Below are 21,420 nucleotides of genomic sequence, written 5' to 3'. Positions count from 1 at the left end.
AGTAAAAGTAGTGGTGTTCCTACTTCCTCTCTGGGATGATGAACGACTCCCAGCAGCAGCAACAGCAGCAGCGGCAGCAGGAGGCGTAGCAATGCAGGATCCTCCGGAGGAATCCCGGATAGGAGAGTCAGTCATGCAAGTGCAATGGCCTACAGGACTACTTCCGATCCTGACTAAGGAGGAAATTGACGAGGAGGGAGTTGACGGTGTGGTTTGCAGGCGCTTGGATACAACAGGACAACGGGATTTAGGTGTCCCTGGACTGCTTACGGTCTTAGCCAAAGTTTCTGAACTTGACAGTAACTTTTTATGAACGCGCTGCAGGTGCTGTATAAGGGAGGATGTTCCTAGGTGGTTAATGTCCCTACCCCTACTTATTTCACCTTTACATATGGTACATATGGCAAGACAGTTGTTGTCCGGATTTGGATAGAAATATTGCCAGACCAAAGAGGTGGAATGTTTGGTCTTCTGCCCAGGCATGACCGTGATGGGCTTTTTCATCCCACGGACAACAACTGTCTCCCCCGGAGCCTGATTTAAATAAACCACATCACCATCAGAATCCTCCTCGCCAACTTCCTCCTCAGCGCCAGCTACACCAGTATCCTCATCCTGTTGTACTTCAACAGTGACATCTTCAATTTGCATATCAGCAAGAGGACTGTGGGTGCTCCTTTCAGCACTTGCGTGCAAATGGTGGAAAGAGCCACCTCTTCCCGTCCAGTGCTGGGAAGGTCAGGCATCGCAACCACCACCACACTTGGACTCTCCTTGGGGATTTGTGATATCTTCTTAGAACGCACAGTTCTTCGCTGTGCTTTTGCCAGCTTAACTCGTTTGATTTTTTTAGTGGGAGGAGGGCTTCCATCGTCATGTGAAGCTGAACCACTACTCATGAACATAGGGAAAGACCTTAGCCATTCCTTGCCACTCCGTGTCGTAAATGGCATATTGGCAAGTTTACGTTTCTCTTCAGATGATTTAAATGTTTTTTTCAAGGTCATTTTCCTGAACTTTGTCATTTGGGATTGTATGTGCCCTCTACTATGACATTGGGCATCGGCCTTGGCAGACGACGTTGATGGCATGTTATCGTCTATGTCATGACTAGTGGCAGCAGCTTCAGCACTAGGAGGAAGTGGTTCTTGATCTTTCCCTATTTTATTTTTATCGGAGAATGTTTGGTCCTCCATTTATGTTATATTGATATATATGTGCGGCTAAGGCGCACACAAACACAGAAAATATTTTTTTATTTTTGTGGAGACTAGTGCACTTTGTGGGTTACACCACCCTTTAATAAATGAGCCAGCCGGCCCTTTACTTATGGGACACAGGCACACGCTTGGCGCTGCTCGTTTGTTGATGCACGTGCAGCTACAGCCCACACAATTCACAAACACAAAAAATATATATTTTTTTATTTTGTTTGGAGTGCCCTTTGGGGGTTACAGCACCCTTTAGCGGTCAATCCAGCCGGCCCTTTATTTATGGGACACAGGCGCACGCTTGGCACTACTTTGTTGATGCACGTGCGGCTACTGCGCACACAATTCACAAACACAAAAAAATATATTTTTTTATTTTGTTTGGAGTGCCCTTTGGGGGTTACAGCACCCTTTAGCGGTCAATCCAGCTGGCCCTTTATTTATGGGACACAGGCGCACGCTTGGCACTACTTTGTTGATGCACGTGCGGCTACTGCACACAATTCACAAACACAAAAAAATATATTTTTTTATTTTGTTTGGAGTGCCCTTTGGGGGTTACAGCACCCTTTAGCGGTCAATCCAGCCGGCCCTTTATTTATGGGACACAGACGCACGCTTGGCACTACTTTGTTGATGCACGTGCAGCCACAGTGCACACAATTCACAAACACAGAAAAAATATGATTTTTTTTTGCACTTGGGGGGAGCACCCCTGACGGACAGAGCACCCCCTGGACAACACTACAGTACCCCTTTAGGACTGGGACACTGCACATGACTTTGGAGTGGACACAGCCCCTATGGACAACTGACTGCACAACACAGTCCAGCCAGCCCCTATGGACTTTGAAGTAGTGGACACAGCCCCTATGGACAACAGCAGCACAGCGCAGCACAGCACAACACTACACTACACTGCCCAGCCAGCCCTAACTCCCACCCTCCCTTTTCACTGTCCACAGCCGAGTGAGAAAATGGCGCCGACGCGGGTACCTTATATAGGATCCAAAACCCGCGAGACCCGGAAGGCGGGATGATGACGTTTTGCCTCGATTTCAGATCCGAGTCAGGCGGGAAAAGTCGAGCCTGACTCGGATCGGCCTCGGATCGGGGGGGCTCGGGGGAGTTCGGATTTCAGAAATCCGAACCCGCTCACCCCTAATATATATATATTAAATCCATCATAAATAGACGCACATGCATAAACACCACACATTACGCACAGTTGCACTGTTTCACTCTACAAATAACCGCACCACACATATTAGCAACTTTATGCAATATTCTCTTACACTTACACAAATTACATGAAAGGTTCCCTAGCACTAAAGTGTAATATTCAAGGTTTATTCAGGGATTATTAATGTTGTGTAATAAAGGTTATTTGATTTCTAAGGTTTAGTACATGGTATGCAGACCGTGTCTGATTTTGTACTGATCCACTGTGTCTCTACAGATTTCCGGAACCATCGGTGAGAAGATCGTAACCTGTGTCTGCAAACTATGGACTATAGAGACTTAAAACATTAAAAATGTACTCTGTAATGTTAGCAGCTTAGATTTGCATGCAGGGGGAAAAAAGATACAAAGGGCGGTTGGAGGCCATTGTGTCCATTTGAAATTGTCCAATAAACGACCCTGTAACCAAGACACCTTTAAGAAGAACCAATGGAATCATGCCAAACTTATCTATTGTATTTCCAAATCCCTGCAAGGGTATATATGTGCGCTCTCTGACCCCAGTCGGGAGTCTTCTTGCTGATGCTGTTGACGGAGGTTTCTTGCTGAGTATCTGGGCCATAGCGCGTGCGTATATAACAACTGTACCTTGGGTCTGTATGAATTATTTGCACTAAATTGTCTTTAGATCACAGGGTGTAACCTACTGTTTTATGTTGAATAATAACCTTTTGTGCATTGGAAACACATTCAAAGTCTGAAGGCATTTATTTACTGTATGACTCATTACGCTAATAGCGACAATTTTAGAAGGTATAGGCAGAAATTAGAAGGTATAAGCAGGATTGTACCAAAGTTTAGTCACGAGATAACAACAGTAGGTAATGAGTTGTAATATTACACACTATGAGTACAGCGCTACTGCTGCTACCCACCTGCATGTCACTAGAAGCTCAGCTTGAACTTGCTGACCATTGATCCCCTGACTATGCATAGCAGGGAGCTTGTGATTGCCGTCTCGCTCTTCACTTCTGACTACTTCCCTGGGGACATAACTGTGACCAGACAGCTCTACTGCTGCATGTACCCCTTCCTATAAATATTATTCCTTCCAGTAAGAGTCAATTGTTACTAGGCAACCCCTATACATATAGCTCTATCTGCTCCTCCCAGTTGTGTAATCCTGACCCAAATTATGCAGGGAACTATGTCTATAATAATAAAGATGGCTTTATAATACCCCCTGTATTGGTGCTGCTATCCTCTATGTGGGTGCCAGGTATAACTACTCACTGTCACCTCCACGCTGGTGATTAAATCAGCTTACAGTCACCTCAGTGCTACACTGCCTTCTCTCAGCTCTACACTGCCTTCTCTCAGCGCTACACTGCCTTCTCTCAGCTCTACACTGCCTTCTCTCAGCGCTACACTGCCTTCTCTCAGCTCTACACTGCCTTCTCTCAGCTCTACACTGCCTTCTCTCAGCTCTACACTGCCTTCTCTCAGCGCTACACTGCCTTCTCTCAGCTCTACACTGCCTTCTCTCAGCTCTACAATGCCTTCTCTCAGCGCTACACTGCCTCCTCTCAGCGCTACACTGCCTTCTCTCAGCGCTACACTGCCTTCTCTCAGCTCTACACTGCCTTCTCTCAGCTCTACACTGCCTTCTCTCAGCGCTACACTGCCTTCTCTCAGCGCTACACTGCCTTCTCTCAGCGCTACACTGCCTTCTCTCAGCTCTACACTGCCTTCTCTCAGCTCTACACTGCCTTCTCTCAGCTCTACACTGCCTTCTCTCAGCTCTACACTGCCTTCTCTCAGCGCTACACTGCCTTCTCTCAGCTCTACACTGCCTTCTCTCAGCTCTACACTGCCTTCTCTCAGCTGTACACTGCCTTCTCTCAGCGCTACACTGCCTTCTCAGCTCTACACTGCCTTCTCTCAGCCGACACACTGTGGGGCCGGCCACCAGCCTGTTTTTATTAACTTTCTATTAAAAAACAAACAAACAGGTCAGTGGGGCCACGGGTGACAGCGTGTGGGGGAGGGGCCCGCGGGGACAGCGTAGGAGGCAGGGCCGCGGGTGACAGTGTGGGAGGCAGGTGGAGCCGGGCTACGAGAGCAGCAGCATTTGGTGGAGAACAGAGCAGTCCAGCTCCGACGGCAGTGAGAAGGAGGCTGGTGGTGGGCGGAGCTGAGTCAGCATGCAGCAGTATCAGCATCATGGCGGAGAAGAAGAAGAACCCTCCGCCATGTACAGCAGGAAGCTGGAGAGGACAAGGTAGTGCCCGGTGAAGCCGCACATGAAGCCGCTGTCTGCTCACAATCAGCCCTGCCGCAAACTGACAGAGCCAACAGCTGGGACAAGCGACTCCTGTGAGAGGAGGTAAGGGCCTACTGAGGCCATGCTGATACAGGGGCAGGGGGGATTGCCCTTACCAGGGGGGCAGTTATTGGTGGGGCATGGGGGCACCAATTGTGTGTGATGCAGAGGGGAGGGCTCTTACCAGGGGGGCAATTATTGGTGGGGCATGGGGGCACTAATTGTGTGTCATACAGGGGAAGGGGGAGGGCTCTTACCAGGGGGGCAATTATTGGTGGGACATGGGGGCACCAATTGTGTGTGATGCAGAGGGGAGGGCTCTTACCAGGTGGCAAATATTGGTGGGGCATGGGGGCATTTATTGTGTGTGATACAGGGGCAGGGAGGGCACTAGCTGAGTGAAACGGGCAGGGAGGCACTTACTGTTGGTGATATATGGGCAGTAGGGCACTAATTGTGGGTGATGCAGGGGAACTTACTGTGGGTGATATAGGAGCAGGGAGCACATAATGTGGGTGATATAGGAGCAGGGGGCACTTTCTGTGGGTGATATAGGAGCAGGGAGCACATAATGTGGGTGATATAGGAGCAGGGGGCACTTTCTGTGGGTGATATAGGAGCAGGGAGCACATAATGTGGGTGATATAGGAGCAGGGGGCACTTTCTGTGGGTGATATAGGAGCAGGGGGCACTTACTGGAGGTGAAACAGAGCCAGGGAGCACTGAGGGTTGTATAGGGGCAGGCGGGTGGCACTTACTGTGGGTGATACAGGTGCAAGTTACTGTGGGACATAGTGTACGAGTATATAATGGTGTGATACCCGGGAAGGCAACTGTGGGTCACAGTGTAATATAATAGAGCACTGGGGCCCTGGGAAATGGCACTGGGGGTCCTGGGTAGCTGGCGCTGGGGGCACAGAGGGGAGACATGAGAATGGTGCAGGAGAGACACAGGGATGGTGGTGGAAAGACACATGGGGAATGGTGCTGGAGACACAAAGGTAGGACCACTGGTAGGTTTAAAAGAAAAAGCTGGGAAACGGTAATCTTCAGTAAGACACAATTCTAAAGAAACCATATTATTGATATAATTATACAAAATTAGCAAATATATTTTATATATAATTGCTTTATCAGGGAAACTCCTATTTTGCCCTGAACCAAAACTCATGTTACTATGTATTATCTGATTGAACCTCTGTTGCATGTTGATGACATTGGCTTTATTCCTATGCAAACAGGCGGCTTTCAGACCATGTGACTTCCTGCATGAATAGTGAATATGAATAAAGACACTGACTGACCAGGAAGGATCAATTTCTTCAGAGGTTCCCTGTTGCAGAGAAATCATCAAGGTAAGAGAATACTTAACCACATGCCCGCTGTGTTTATTCACTGCAGAGAAGGGCTGGGGGCATATCCATCTGCTCTTGGAGCGGTGGACATGGCCCCAGCATGATGAATACAAGGAAAGTAGCTTGCAGGCATGGCATTTCACACAAGACCACGCCCCTTGCATCAAGGCCACACCCACTTTTTTTGAACGCGCGCCTTCGGCGCGCACATAGGGCCGCTGTCAGGATTGTTTTCCAGGGCCACTTTGAATTCCCAATCCGCCCCTGGCAGTACATATATATTTACCTTCTATATGTACTTATTAATATAGTATGTTATTTAACCCTTAACCAGGGTTACACATGTAACATAATTTTCTGCATTTTCTAGCTTTACAAAACTCATGTTGATCCATGCACTGTACATTTTCATACAGGTGAATAAAGGTCTGTCCAGTCTCAGGATACTTTTATTCTGTGTCACTGCAGTCTGTTATTCAGCTTGCTCGACACCAAAATATTTGGACTTTTGACAGCTAGAGTTGTGTACGGTGACTGCCTGGGTTCATATCCTGCTTGAGCTAGGCTGAGCTTATGGCTGGGCCCATATCCTATTAGTAGAATGACCAGGGTTAGGACACTGAGGGGTCTATTTACTAAGCAATGTTAGGAGACAGAGTGACAAGTAATAAGGTGCCAGGTAATCAGCTCCCAACTGTCATTTTTCAAACACAGCCTGTGACATGGCAGTTAGGAGCTGATTGGCTTATCACTTTCTTATCACTTTTCACTCTGTCTCCTAACTCTGCTTAGTAAATAGACCCCTGAGGGGTAGATGTATTATAGTGGCATGCATCGTGCCACTATAAGTCTTCCTGCTTCACCTATTTGCTGAGGCAAAGCAGGAAGCAGTACCGATGAGATATATTAACATCACATCTTCCGGAGTGGGGGAGTAAAAACTCCCCCCTCTGGTGATCCCCGGCAGAGCACACAGCACTTCACCGCAGTGATGCTGCACTGTGTCTCCCTTCTCAGCCGGCTTCAATGGGCATGTGCGGGATCTCAAAAGCATTGTGAGATCTTGTGTGCAGCCCGAATACCTGCAGCCACCGCAGAAAGAACAGCTGCCCCTGCTGTGGTGATAGGGGAACGTCAGCTGCAGCTGTCGATATCGATAGCCACTGACCGTTCATACATTGGTTGGCACAGTTACAAGAAAGCAGCGCCGATAATGACAGGGGAGCACACACCCACAACCCCACAATAATACATGGGGGAGAAGCGGTATCAGCGCCCATAACATGTGCCGATACCACCCCTCCCCCATATCGCCCCTTCATACATCTCCCCCGGGGTCTGTAACCTATTAACAGAGTATAAGCAGAGTTGGGCATCTTAACAATACTCTGAGCTCTGGGAGTACTGATGGTGCATGCTGGATTGATGAAGTGTGCAACAAAAGTGTTGTCCACACGTGAAACAGCTTAACCACTTCTTAGGTTGATTAACCAAGAAGAAATACAGGTGGCTGTAGATACAGTGATAAAGCAAGTACAATATAACTGGGCATTACATGAAGCCTGGAGTAATTGGGAATTCTGGGTGTAGTAGTGCGATGCATTAGCGACGTGGTCGCAGAGAGGATTTACTCGTAGAGTGAAAGAGGCAGTAGGCATTTGGGGGAGGTAACAGGGGGTGGTTAGAAATATGTAGGTGTGTCGGGACAGTTTTCTGGGAGTGCTCTAGTTCGCAGCTGGAGAGTCCAGGGCGTGTTCAGAGAGCTGCTCTGAGAAATCTTAGGCTTACTCAGAAGTTCAATGTGCGACCAATGTTTCAGTTTTTGGACGTCAGACGCGCAAGTGAGATGCCGGCGGTGGGCAGCTCAGTCTACAAAACAGCGGCTGAGTCATTTGCATATTTTCGCAAGTCCGCTGCATACGGAATCACAGTCGTGTCAGGACATCTGTGAATCAGGCCCTGAGTTGTATCCGGTCGTTCTCACGTAGGTGAAGATCAGTGTTTCTGTGAATGCGAGCTATGCAGTCCTGGATGGGATAAAAAATATACTTGGTTGGAGGCATGTCTTATGCACCTAGTATAAAACAGGTGCCAGTGCTCACTGATGATAATGACTAGTAGCAAAACAGGCACACATGCAGATACATCTGGAGATGCGTACAGGACTGTATACGCATTTTACGTATTCGCTTCTGTTGAGCAACTGTGCCTCAGGCCCACAGTATCCAGAAGTCTATGTCTCCGTCTGTACTTGAGATGGGCAGCAATAAAAAAAACAGGAAATGCAGCTGAAGGAGACTTATTGTGGTGAAAAGTTTGTGGAGAGCACAAACAACAACCATCAAGAAATATGACACAACGACCATAAAGAAACTGAAGTATCTAGAACGTTCTATTTTCTAAGGGATCATTATCATTCGCTTAACCCATCTATCACTGCTTTGCCCTCTCGCCACCAACTTAATGTATTGCAGTACTGAGTGATCTCTGTTCCCATCCCATTGTACATTGCAGTGAGCATCCTCACAGAGCGAGCCTAGCCAGTCACCCACTTGTGATTTAAGCTAACATTTCCAATGGAAGCACGAAAATATATGTGTAGGGCTTAATTTCGCCCTCCGAGGGATCAATAAGGTTCTGATATATTTTCCTGCATCCCCAGAAAACATTGCTTTACTATTTGCATGTAACTCAAGCATCCCAGCTGGTTTCACCTTCCCCAAGGCTTAGAAAGTAATGTTTCTGTTCACATCTATAAAATTGCTTCAGCTGTACAGGGAGAGGCAAGAAATACTGGCTTAGTCATATCTTTTATCATTATAGCTATGACAAGCAGCCTTCTATGTGATGCATTAGCAGCAACAACACAGTCAATGTCTCCTCAGCTGTGATTAACGCTTACAAACCCAGTTGTACTGCTTAGGGCTTTCTTTGTATCACATCTGACCAGCTCACTGCTTCATCCTTATTTACCAGTCAGTAAAGAAGTATAGTATTGAATATGTGCTCTATGCACAAGCTCCCAGACTCCTCAATAATTCAGTTACTGGGTGCAAACCAAATTTGTAATCATTGAAAAAAAATATTTATCTTCCGCAGCCATTTCTGAATTTGAAATGTAATAAAGTGGTTGTATTTCGGGCAGGGACACATAAAGTATTAAAAACTTTAAGAAAATGAAGGGGTATATTTATGCTTGGTGGTAGTGGGGTCTCAAATAATCTCATTACTTATTGCTGGCATACTAATAAGGTCTTTCATAGCTATTGAAGAAAAAATCCTTATCGGGACAGGGCCTCATATAGATTTCCAGCTAAGTGGTTTCGGTATACAATCGGGAAACCAGGTGCCTTAATACCGACAGCCGGCTTCCCGACTGTCATATCCCGGCGAGGGTGAAATGCCGGGCGTCTATATCTAGACGTCTGTCATTTCCCCGATGCCGGGAGACAGGCACCCGGCATCCCGATTGAAGGGATGCCGGGCGCCACGAGCGGACAGCCGTGGGGGGTAGGGTTAGGTTTAGGGCACCCAGGGGGGACTTAGGGTTAGGCACCCCCCCGGAAGGGTTAGGGTTAGGCTAGGGGGAGGGAGAGTTAGGGTTAGGCACTTAGGGTTAGGTACCCCCCCCGGGGGACTTAGGTTTAGGCAGCGGGGAAGGGGGGGATTAGGGTTAGGCACTTGGGGGGGAGGTTAGGGTTAGGCACCCCTAAGGAGGGTTAGGGTGTTAGGTGGGTTTATACTTACCTTAGCGACGATCAGGATTTCCAGCGCTGTTGGGCTTCCGCTGCCGGGAACTCTGCTTTTGTCGGCCAGGCGCTGCCGGGCGGCGGTATTTCATACCGATTCCATGGTTTCCAGTAAAGGGAGAGCTATAGCTGTTACTTTACTCAAAGCTCTGACTGTGCTCTTGTGTGCAGTGGCGTATCTATAAAAGGGGCCCCGCACCGCATACACTGCACCCATTTTATTTTAGACCTACCTGTCCGTGGTCCCACGTCGGGTGTCTGCGTTGCTCAGAACACCGGAAAGTGGCCGCGGCGGCCATTTTTTCGGTTTTCTGTGCATGCGCAGTAGACTCCGGGCACTAGAGTGTGCCCGGAGTCTACTGCACATGCGCAGAACGCCAGAAAAATGGCACTATGGCTATTTTCCGGCGTTCTGCACATGCGCAGTAGACTCCGGGCACACTCTAGTGCTCGGAGTCTACTAAGGCTCCGGTGGCTGGCTAGCCGCGTCAGTCGGCTGCTGGCCACCAGGGAGAGAGGAGGGGGCTGAGCACGGGGAATGCACATGGGCCCCCTCCTCTCTTAAGACACCCCTGCTTGTGTCATAAAGATATGCATGCATGGCATCATTTTTGCAATAGCCAAAACAGGAGTAGCATCAATCTCGCCGGGGAGGGACCACATGATCCTCATTTGGTGAATCTCTGCAACATAGGGTTAGAACAGCTAACCCCATTTGAATATTACATTAGATATGCTACGATTTTTGGAGTGTGGCAAATTTAACCAGACCACATTCCTCATTGAGGATAATGGGGATTCTAGTCTGCAGTACTAGTTTGTATATGTTTATTTATTACATATAGCAATAAACCAATCTGAAAACAGATGAAATATAGAAGAGTAAAGATTGCTATATATCACAGCACATATTCAAAATAGACTGTAAATAGTAGTACAAAATACAAAAGCGAAAAAAGAATAAACAAGTAGGAAACAGAAAAACACGCAGAAGAGAGAAGAAAAAGGAAGAAAAGGAGGAAGAATAAGATGGGGGACAGGATAAGTAGGAAGGAGGCCGAATCCGGGTCTATATTGTATATTGGAGAGAAAATAAACAAATAACTAATATAAGTCAATTGTGAACGTTAGAGTAGGAGGTTCGAAAAGCCTGAGGGCAGGGTCCCATGTGGCGTGGTGCTGTTACATAGGAACCAGTCACACCAAACCATAAAGAACTTAGGAGAGGTATTGTGCTGATATGCTGATATTTTCTGCATGGCCGCCACGTGCCAAATTTTATTTATAAGTTGTTGGCGAGAAGGAGGGTCAATATCTTTCCAGTGTCTTGCAATTAGACATCGAGCTGCATTTAAAATATGTGAAGAGAGCTTATCGGCATGTTTATTAAGGCCCTCAAGTGAACAGTCAAGGAGGAAAGACCAGGGAGACTTAATCAGTGGTATTTTAAACATTTCCGAAAAGAGACTGGTAACCCCATCCCAAAATTGGGCTATTTTAAGGCATGACCACCATATGTGTATGAACTTAAGGTACCTATCTCACCACAACCTCTCCAACACTGATCAGAGGCTAAATTATACATTTTGTGCAAACAGGCAGGTACCATCTATAATACACCTTGTAGGCATTTTCCTTAATTAAGGAAGAGATAGAGGACTTAGACACCCTCTCCCACACCACAGACCATGTGTCCTCATCAGGTGGACTCCCTAAGGGCTCTATTTATCAACATTATTTTTACTAAAATAATGTGAAAAAGGGTGTTTTCACACCCTTTTCACATTATTTTAGTATCACCTATAGTTATTACAGGGCAATTGGACTAGAATTCATAAAATTCTACTCCAACCCCTAAGTATCACTTATTTTTAGTAAAGCAGATCGCATTTCCCATAACTGTAATGGGAAATGTGATCCGAACAGAGTTACTAAAAATAAAATGTGAAAAAATACCGGGGGAAGCCCTGTGATAATAACGCCACCTGGAAGTGGCGTTATCCAGGATCTACCCCGGTTTCTGGCCTCCTGCCCTGCTCTAACGGGGAGAGCAGAGCCGGGAGTCGGTCGCAGTGATCAGCTGTGTGGTCTAAACAGACCGCAAGCTGATTACTGTAAAAAAAAAAAAAATAGTAAAAAAAAAAATTTACTTACCTGACTCCAGGGACCGGTGGTCGGGCCTCTGGTGATGACTCCCCTCCGGTCAGCTGGTCTCCCATAGTGCACTGCGGCCCAGTCATCAGGTGATCGGGCCCCAGTGCAGTATGGGAGATCACCTGACCGGAGGAATGGAGAACATCACCGGAGGCCCGGAGCATGCAGGTAAGTGCTATTAAGGGAGGGGGGGGTCGCGGAGGGGTCCGTGATCGCGGGGGCGGGGCTTAGCGCCAGGGGGGGCTTAGCACCGGGGGGGTAGCAGCGGCGATCGGTCGGCGCATGCGCGGGCACTTAATCACGGTATTTTTTGCAAAAATACCATGATAAGGCTCCGAAGGGGATTTGCAGGGACAGAGCTCTATCGCAAGCTCTGTCCCTGTAAGGGATTTGTAGTAAATCCCTGTGATATTGCCTGAATTCGCAATGTGAATTCACTCTGTAATATTACACTACAATCTGCATTCAATATGCGGATTGTAGTAAATAGAGCCCTAAGTCTTTTTCCCACTGAAGTTCATGATTTGGCGTATCTGGGAGTTTAGCAAAGAGCAAAAGGTTATAAATAACAGATATGATATCTTTCATGAGCGGATTGCGGAGACACAAAGGGCCAAATGTAATAGGCTGAGAGTTTATAAAATGTGAGAGTTTAGTAGTAACCTCTCAAATTGGTTTAGTTTTATCTTCAAAACGGGAAAACATCTGAATGAGATTTTAAATCGTGAGAGTTTTTTAAGTATAAAAAAACATGCAAGTTCGCTCTGTTACTTTGTTTTTGGACTCTATTACATTGGCAAAGTTTAAAAAGTGTCAGAAACTCTCACTTTTCTAAACTCTCACCCTATTACATTTGGCCCAAAGACTCAAATGATGTTAAAGATGTATCAATTGAATTAGGGGGGAGGCAACTGATAAAATGTCGAACTTGAATATAGGCAAAAGTGTTGATAGAAGATATGTCGAGTTTATTCTGTAAGGAACCCAGAGGCGCACCCACCCGAGTCGAGGATTTCAGATACCACCCTAACCCCACCCTTAATCCATGGAGGGAAGCAGGCAAGGTTGAAACCCGGGGAAAATGCTGGATTAAACTATATAGGAGTAATAGGGGATGGGCAGGAGGTAATATTATAGTGAGATGTACAGTGATCCCAAACGGAGCATGTAAAAGAAATAACCCAGATGTGAGCGAACAGACTGAGGCCTATCAGGTGTAGCCAATCCTACAATAGTGGACATAAAAGGGATATCGCACGAATTAGCTTCGACTTCTACCCACCTTGGTACCTGGGAGGAAGCAAACCAAGCTATTGCTTGACTTAAATGGGTAACGTAATAATAAAGGTTAACATCAGGTTGCCCACATTGGTAGTGGGGTGACGAAGAGTGAGAAAACTAATATGGGGAGGCTTGGATTTCCATACAAATTGAACAAACCACCTGAGTAATTGCAATAAAGTCAATTTAGGAACAGCAACAGGGAGGGTCTGGAAGAGTAGTCTAGGCACGAGATTCATCTTAACTGCAACTATCCTACCTAACCAGGAAATAATTAGATCACACCATCAGAGGAGGTCCAGTTTAATTGTTTTAAGCATAGGGGTAAAGTTTGCAGAGAATAGGGTGTCATATCTGCTAGTTATATAGACTCCTAGATATTTAATTTTAGAGGGACGCCAGACAAAGTTATAATTGTGACACCGGAGATCCAAGGCCATGGGTGATATATTGAATGCGAGAGACTCAGTTTTAGAAAGGTTGATCTTGTAGCCCGAGAGTGAGCCATATTCAGCAAAAAACTTGAGTTTCTGTAGAAACGTATGGGGAAAAGTTAGAGTTAGAGGAACGTCATCGACAAAAAGGGACACTTTATATTCTGCCTTTCCTAGTGAGGTACCTCTAATATCTGAAACAAGGCGGATTTGAGCTGCAAGGGGTTCAATAACCAAGGCAAAGATCAGGGGTGACAAAGGGCACCCCTGTCTAGTGCCATTGGTTATAAGAATAGGGGACGAGAGAAGACCATTCACGGAGACCCTAGCTGAAGAGGTAGAGTATAGGGCCTGGATGCCCTGGAGAAAATTACCACCTAAGCCAAATGCCCTCAATGTTTGGAGCATGAAGGGGCAGAAAATCCGGTCAAAGCCTTCTCAGCGTCTAGGAAAAGCACCAGGGCTGGAGTTCAAGTAGAATTGATGGAGTGAATGAGGCTAGTAACCCACCTAGTGTTGTCCCTGGCCTGTCTCCCCAGTATAAAGCCAAGTTGATCGTTATGAACTAAGCTGGGCAATACGGAGTTCAGGTGGTTAGCAAGTATCTTTGCATAAAACTTAACATCAGTGTTCAACAGCGAGATAGGTCTATGATGAGCACAATTGGAGTGGTCTTTTCCCTCATTGGGAATAACAATAATCCTAGCCTCCAGGGCCTCCTTGGAGAAAAAGCTTCCTGACATCACACCGTTGAACAACTCAGCAAGATAGAGGGAAAGTAAGGAGTTAAAGGATTTATAATATGTGGTCGTAAAGCCATCTGGGCCAGGGGCCTTTTTGGCCTTAAGTTTTTTGATCACTTCTGAGATCTCCTGCGCCTCAATTTCAACACTTAGGGATTCAAGGGCCGAGGAAGATAGTTTAGGTAAATGACAGTTGGTTAAAAAGTTTTGTATAGAGGCCCTGATTCAGAGCCGGACGCTCTGACAGAGCGCTCTCTCTGAATCAGGGCCGTCCTTCTTAATTTTTAGAGCGGCCTCCTGGCCACTCGTATAGCTGTGGGTGACCACCCACAGCTATAGCAAGCGGCCAGGAAGATGGTCGCGATGGTTAAGACCATCATGACCATCGGGCTTGCAATGAGACCCTTGTGGTAGGGTCTCGTTGCCGCAAGCCCTGGAGTGCTTTCGGCTCTATCAGAGCCAAAATGACTCCCACTGACATCACTAGTGATGTCAGTGGGGCCGGCCCCAGACGGTAGGCGTTCCCATGGGAACGCCTCCGTCTGGGCAGCCACGCCCACCAAAGGGGGCGCGCTGTCACTCACCATCGACAGCACGCCCCCTTTGGTACGATACCCGGAGCGACGGCTTGCACGTCGCTATCCGGGTCTCGCGTATGCGCACGACGGAGCCGGCTCCATCATGCGCATGCACACTGGGCCAACATCGACCCGCTTGCGAGTGCTCAGTGCTCGCGAGCGGGTTGGAATCAGGCCCAGAGTCCACAGTAGGGAAAGAACTATCCAAGGAAGACGAGAGATTATACAGTTTATTATAAAATTTACGAAACTCTTCAGTGATATGTAAGGGATTCCTAATAGAGTCACCTGAGTGAAAGTTAATCATCAGAACATTGTTCTGTGAGAGTTTAGATCGCAATCTAGACACCAGCATTCTATCAGCATTATCCCCTTCTTCGTAAAATGTTTGATTAAGCCATTTAAGAGAAGTCTCAGCTTTTGCTGTAAGAAGGAGGCCTAGTTCTCCTCTGGCAGCCACAAGTTAATGATAATCATCCGCTGCGCCTGAGGCTTTATGGATTCTATCTAATTGAGTAACGAGGTCCATGAGTTCAAGAAGCCTCTTAGTCCTAGCCTTCCTGACAAAATCTGCTGACTTAATCAAGGATCCCCGGATCACTGCCTTATGGGCATCCCAGAGAAGCTGTGGAGAGACAGTGGGACTGGAGTTAAGAGAGAAATACTCTGTAATCTCAGTGGTCAGCTGTGACCATAGTGCAGGATTTACAAGGAGCCTATCATTAAGGCGCCAAATATAAGAATGATTATGAGGAAAAGGAGATTCAATATCTACTGTGAATGGGGAGTGGTCTGACCAGGTGCTGGGGTGAATACTGGCATCTAATATTAATTACGCAGGGTCAATACCAAGAAAAATCATGTCTAGTCTTGTGTGGACATCATGAATAGGTGAGTAAAAGGTAAAGTCCTTAGCAGTAGGCTCTTTCACGCGCCATGCATCAAATAGGAGGTGTTGAGAAAGAAACTGTTGTAAGGCTTCTGAGTTAGCATGGACAGAGCTAACAGACGAGCGTGGGGGAGGTTTAGATCCATCAAGGCGAGAATCTAGGGTAGTGTTAAAATCACCTGCAACAACCACTCTACCTCCTCTATGTTGGGACAAAAACGAACTTCGAGTGCGAAAAAAGCGTGGTTGAGCAGAGTTGGGGGCGTAAACATTAACAAATGTGAAAAGGGTACCATCTAATTTCCCAACCAAAAGAAGATAATGCCCCTCTGGGTCCTGAATGACTGAGGAGGGAACAAAGGTGACACAATGAGAGAATAGTATAGCTACACCCTTCTATTTACGGGTAGGATCACATGCATGATAAGTGGAGGGGAAGTATTTAGATTTAAGTTCAGGGTGACGAGTACCAGCGAAATGGGTCTCCTGTAGAAATATAATATCACCTTGAAGTTGGCGGAGGTTGTGAAACAGGGTGGATCGACGTTGCGGGCTGTTTAGACCTCTAATGTTGAATGTTATAAATTTGGTAGTCATGGAGAAGTATGGAGAGTGATGAGCGAAGAAGTGGTCAAAAGAGAATAGGCGAGTAACAAGACAAGCTCCAGGTGTGGACTAATAGTAAAAACAATACAAGAAAACATCAGGGTGGTAAGAAGTTACTTAAAAGGAAAAGAGGGGACATGTATGTAGATTAGGGAAGGAAGGATGGCAATGCAACCTCCACAGAAAGGATGGTGAAAAGGGGTCAGTTACTATGTCAGTGTATAAACTTATTGTAAAACAGCAGGATCATTATATACTGCAGAAACTGCATAAAATATACTGTTTATTTAGACCAGGGATGGGGAACCTCAGGCCCGAGGGCCATATAAGGCCCGCAGAATCATTTGGTCTGGCCCTCAGAGCTTTTTCTGCTAGCCTCATCTGGCTAGCAGTGTGCCTAGAATGGCAGCCTGCAGCCAGAATCTGTGCAGCAGAGCCATCTGGAGCGTCCTTAGGATGCTTCAGACAGTCACACCGCTGCCCTTACAGCTCCTTGTTGCTGTAATCACCGGCAATTGTGACCCGCGCCCCCGTGTGACTTCACACAGAGGGGGCGTGGCCTGCTCCAGGCCCGTGAATAATGTTATATATATCAAAATGGCCCTTGGCAGAAAAAAGGTTCCCCACCCCTGATCTAGACCCACCTTTTAAAGAAGACCACACTATATTACTATATATATGTCATTTCAGTTATCCCAATAGAAGGACTTAAAGATTTATCCCAATCAACGAATAGATTTTACAGAAAACCTTATGACTTTTTCACTTTCATGTGCACAAATTATATAAATAAATAAGAATAAACCCTTAAATACTACACTAGTAGGTGATTGTTCTTTTTACTTCTACAGACTTTATACTTGATGCATCATTTGTGTTTTGAAGAACAGCAGGCACATTATAGTTATAGTATATTATACTTTTGTTTCCCCTCTCCCCTCCATCCCCTCCCTATGGACCCACAATTCCCAGCAATTATCTTCTTATCCTGTCCACTTCACTGGGAGGTGACGGGATGTAGGAAATCCACCCACTCTTCCAGGGGCTTAGAGGACTACCGCAAAAGTCAGGAGACTCCCGAACCTTTCATCTCTGATCCCAGCTAAATGAAATGTTTGCTATAACGACTCATCCCCCAAAAATGTGAGGGATAGAAATTTGTAGGATTCGAAACTTATACTTCCCTACAATTATTGCTCCTATTACCCAACTTCTATCTCCATCATAATCCAATCAATGATCAAAATGCAGTGGCGTCACAAGGGGAGGTGCGGGACGCACCCGGGTGTTACCCGCCGAGGGGTGACACCAAAGTACCGACTCCTCAGTGACAGGAGCTGAGTGCTGCACTGTAGCATTATGTGCAGAACTTGGCTCCTGACCCAGTGAGGGAGCCGGCACTGCACGCAGACCAGTCCCCGGGAACAGCCTTCATCTCCGAGACCCCCAGAGTGACAAAAAGAGGGGTTCGGGCCACAAAGCCACGCCCCCACCCATGAGGCCATGCCCCCTTTTACCGGTGCACTGCTTAGTCGCGTGCACTACAAGCCCACCCACCCCTACCCGCAGCAGGTGTCACAAGAGGTAAGGATGCCACTGTCAAAATGTATGCATTTTATGTTTTATTTTTATTTATTAACATTTATTTATATCAACAGCATATTCTGTTGCGCTTTACAATTGGGAACACAGCAATAAAACAATACTGGGTGTTAACAGACAGACAATGAGGTAAATTGAGCCCTATTCGCAAATTAACAATCTATAGGGGAAATGCATTTTATTTTGCTGAGGGAACTGTCTTTTCCCAGAGGACTGGGCTTAAAATGATGTTACATTCTTGTGACCACTATTTGCCATCCATAAATAGGAATATACAGGAACCAAAAAATATACTTTCACTTAATGAAAGCGTATCCCAAGAGTGAGAACTTTATTCAGTGCCAGTTGTTACAATTACAAATTGACAGACCTTGGAGTTTATCAGATCAACCTAGAGATTATCAGTTGGAAAAGCAAGGTACTGTAGATCTTTTCAGAAATTAATTTTCTTATTTCTTAATGACCAGGGTCTGAAATGGTAAAGTTCTATCACAACTGTCATGTGACCTTCTATAGACACTGAGGGGCCTATTCATCAACACTAAAATAAAGCTTTTAAGGACATTTTCCTTAATTACCGTTATTTTAGTATTCATGAAGACACTTAACACAGGAGATATCACTGATATCTCCTGGTTAAGTCCCCCTGCGTTAATTTCCACACTCCCCATACATTAGTACATTAGTACATTAGTATGGGGATATGGAAATTATGGTATTCATCAAATTCAGAAAATGAAGTATTTTCGGAATTTGATTGTGTTACTATACGCCATTGTCAGGTGGCGTACAGCGGGTTAGACTTACCTGTGTCAGCATGGGCAGGTCCTCCTCCGCTCCCTCCGTCACTCTGGTCGCTTCTCAGGCTCCGTCCGCTGTGCTGACGCTGTGTTCTCCCGGCAGAACACAGTAAAGTGTAGAGAAAAACACAGTGTCAGCACAGCAGACGGAGACGGAGGCGGCTGCAGCGGTAAGTGAGGGACAGGGGGGAGTTGGGGGCTACAGAATTACCGCAGCTGTAGGAAGTGCTGCGCATGCGATGCTTTTACGGCGTATGCGTAGCACTGATTACAGCTGCGGTAAGGGAAAAGTATCTATTTCCAAAAAAGCTGTAATCACAAAAATGACAGCTTTTCGGAATAGACAGTTATGGGGAGGAGGAATGATGAATTCCCCCGGTAATTAGGTAGAAATCCATGTGAGTTCTGAACCTAATTACCTCCAGAGAAAGTTTAGTTATGATGAATAGGCCCCTGAACCTGTTACCTCTTATGAGCCAATTTGATCTCCTGTCACTTCTTAACAGGTGCTATGATAATTATCTGACTGTGCTGTCCTAATAAAGAACATTTTGCTAAACTTTACATTACAGTTACTGTACCTAGAAATAGGACATTTTCAATCAATAGTCAGGGAGATTGGTGGTACTTCTTTATGATTGAACTTGTAAACCAGCCACTATGAGATCCAGGAAATACAGTCTCGTTCCATTTGGTGGACTCATCAGAAGTTTCTCACCTCTGTGAATCCCTGTAACACTTGTGCTCTGAACAGGACTATTTGTGCTCTTCCAGTGGGTCTATTATATCCTCTCCATGCACATTCATGACATTGGTGATCCCTCTCCATGGATTTTATTTTTGAAGTTCCCAGAAGAATTATCCTTATTCTAGAGATTTCAGATCAGCTTACTTAAATGGCTCACTTAATTCCAAGTAGGGGTTTCTTTATTGATATCTATTTTTGGAAAAACAGCTTATTTGCTGATGCAAGCAGTGTTTTATATTCACAGCATCCTAGATTATATGGTTTTTGATTATACAGTTTAGGTTTTCTTTTAACATTCTGAAGAGTTTTCAATGCTAAACTCTGAGAAAAAACTTTTAAATGTATCTTCAGCCAATCGCACACAAGAAAAAAGGCAAATTGCTCAGAGTCCTGTTTAGCACGCCAGCTAATGGTGTCAGTGGTCAGCTGACGGCAAGTAGAAAAAAGCAAAAGGGCTACATGCACACTTCTATACAGTACAGTGGGGAGCAGATTGGTGACATACAGAAGAGAATGCTGGATGCCATGTCTGACACATGACAGTACTGGTCCCCTTAGGGGTGGATGCAAAACACCTAAAAATGAGGGTTTGTTGGGACATTTTTTTTGTGGATATAAGAAGGCAGAGATAATGGTCATTAGAAGCTTTGACTCGTTATTTGGGTCTATGGGCCTTGGAATCAATGAGGTATTGTAAAATGCCTTTGAAAAATGAGAATCCAGAATTTGATTGGCCTTGGAACATAACTATAATGGTGGACCAAGGAGAACTGGAGGAAGAAAAGTAATTAATGGGCAAAGCCTTCAATAGAGAGACATGAAACACATTTGGAATGTGTAAGGTATAAGGGAGTTCTAGTCTTAAGAACACAGGATTAACCAGTAGATTTATTCTTTCTGCTAGCTTGTTGGTTTGCGACTCCTTGTTGATTTGCGAGTCCTTGGAGAAAATAAGTGAAATACGGACACTCCTTCAGAATGCTCAGGAGAATATGGCAACAAATTGAACTTCTCAACCAGAGACCATCTTAAGGGGACAAACATGTAAGCAGAAGTTCAGCTCTATAACTAAAACAGCTAATGTAAATGCTAAAGGAAGACTCTTGAGAGGGATGCAGTGAGCAGCCTTGGAAAACCTATTTATAGTCATGCAGATGGTACTATGCCCCTGGATGGGGGAAGACATATAATGAAGTCCATCGACAAGTGGGTCAAAGACTTGTCTGTAATATGTAGCCCTATTAGATGCCCAAGAGGATGGGGCATCCTATGCTGGGCACAGATGGCTCAGGTGGAACGAAGTCCTGAATATCTTGTTGTTTAGCCCTTCAGCTCTACGGATGGTTTCTGGCCTTCCTGAGTTCGCCTTAGGACACCTACAATATTTTTAACAGATGTATCGCCCCAGTCAATCTCACCACCTATAACTCGGAGATACTAATTCTAGAGTTCCCAACACCTTTATGTTCAGGAAATTGGGAGGCATATGCCCAGAGTGATATATTGGGCTGGTGACTGGGTGACATATAGATTTTACCATGAAGAAGACAGACATGAATGGAGGTTGGGAAAGCTGAGATGCAACTTGAGCCTAATATGCTTTGAGCTCAAAAGAGGCTTTGAATCAGAGGTGTCAAAGCTTTGTTATTTTATTGTGCCGCCAGATCAGTAAGTACAGAAAGTTGCAAATTAAATTGTGAGTAAACCCGAGACCCTCTGGCTTGTCCGGAATTTGACTGCAGATTGAGAGATTCTTGTGGTCAGT

This window comes from Taudactylus pleione, unplaced genomic scaffold (genome assembly GCF_031769625.1).
Source record: "Taudactylus pleione unplaced genomic scaffold, aTauple2 ptg000238l, whole genome shotgun sequence".
NCBI lineage: Eukaryota > Metazoa > Chordata > Amphibia > Anura > Myobatrachidae > Taudactylus > Taudactylus pleione.
Note: the sequence above shows the minus strand (reverse complement) of the source record.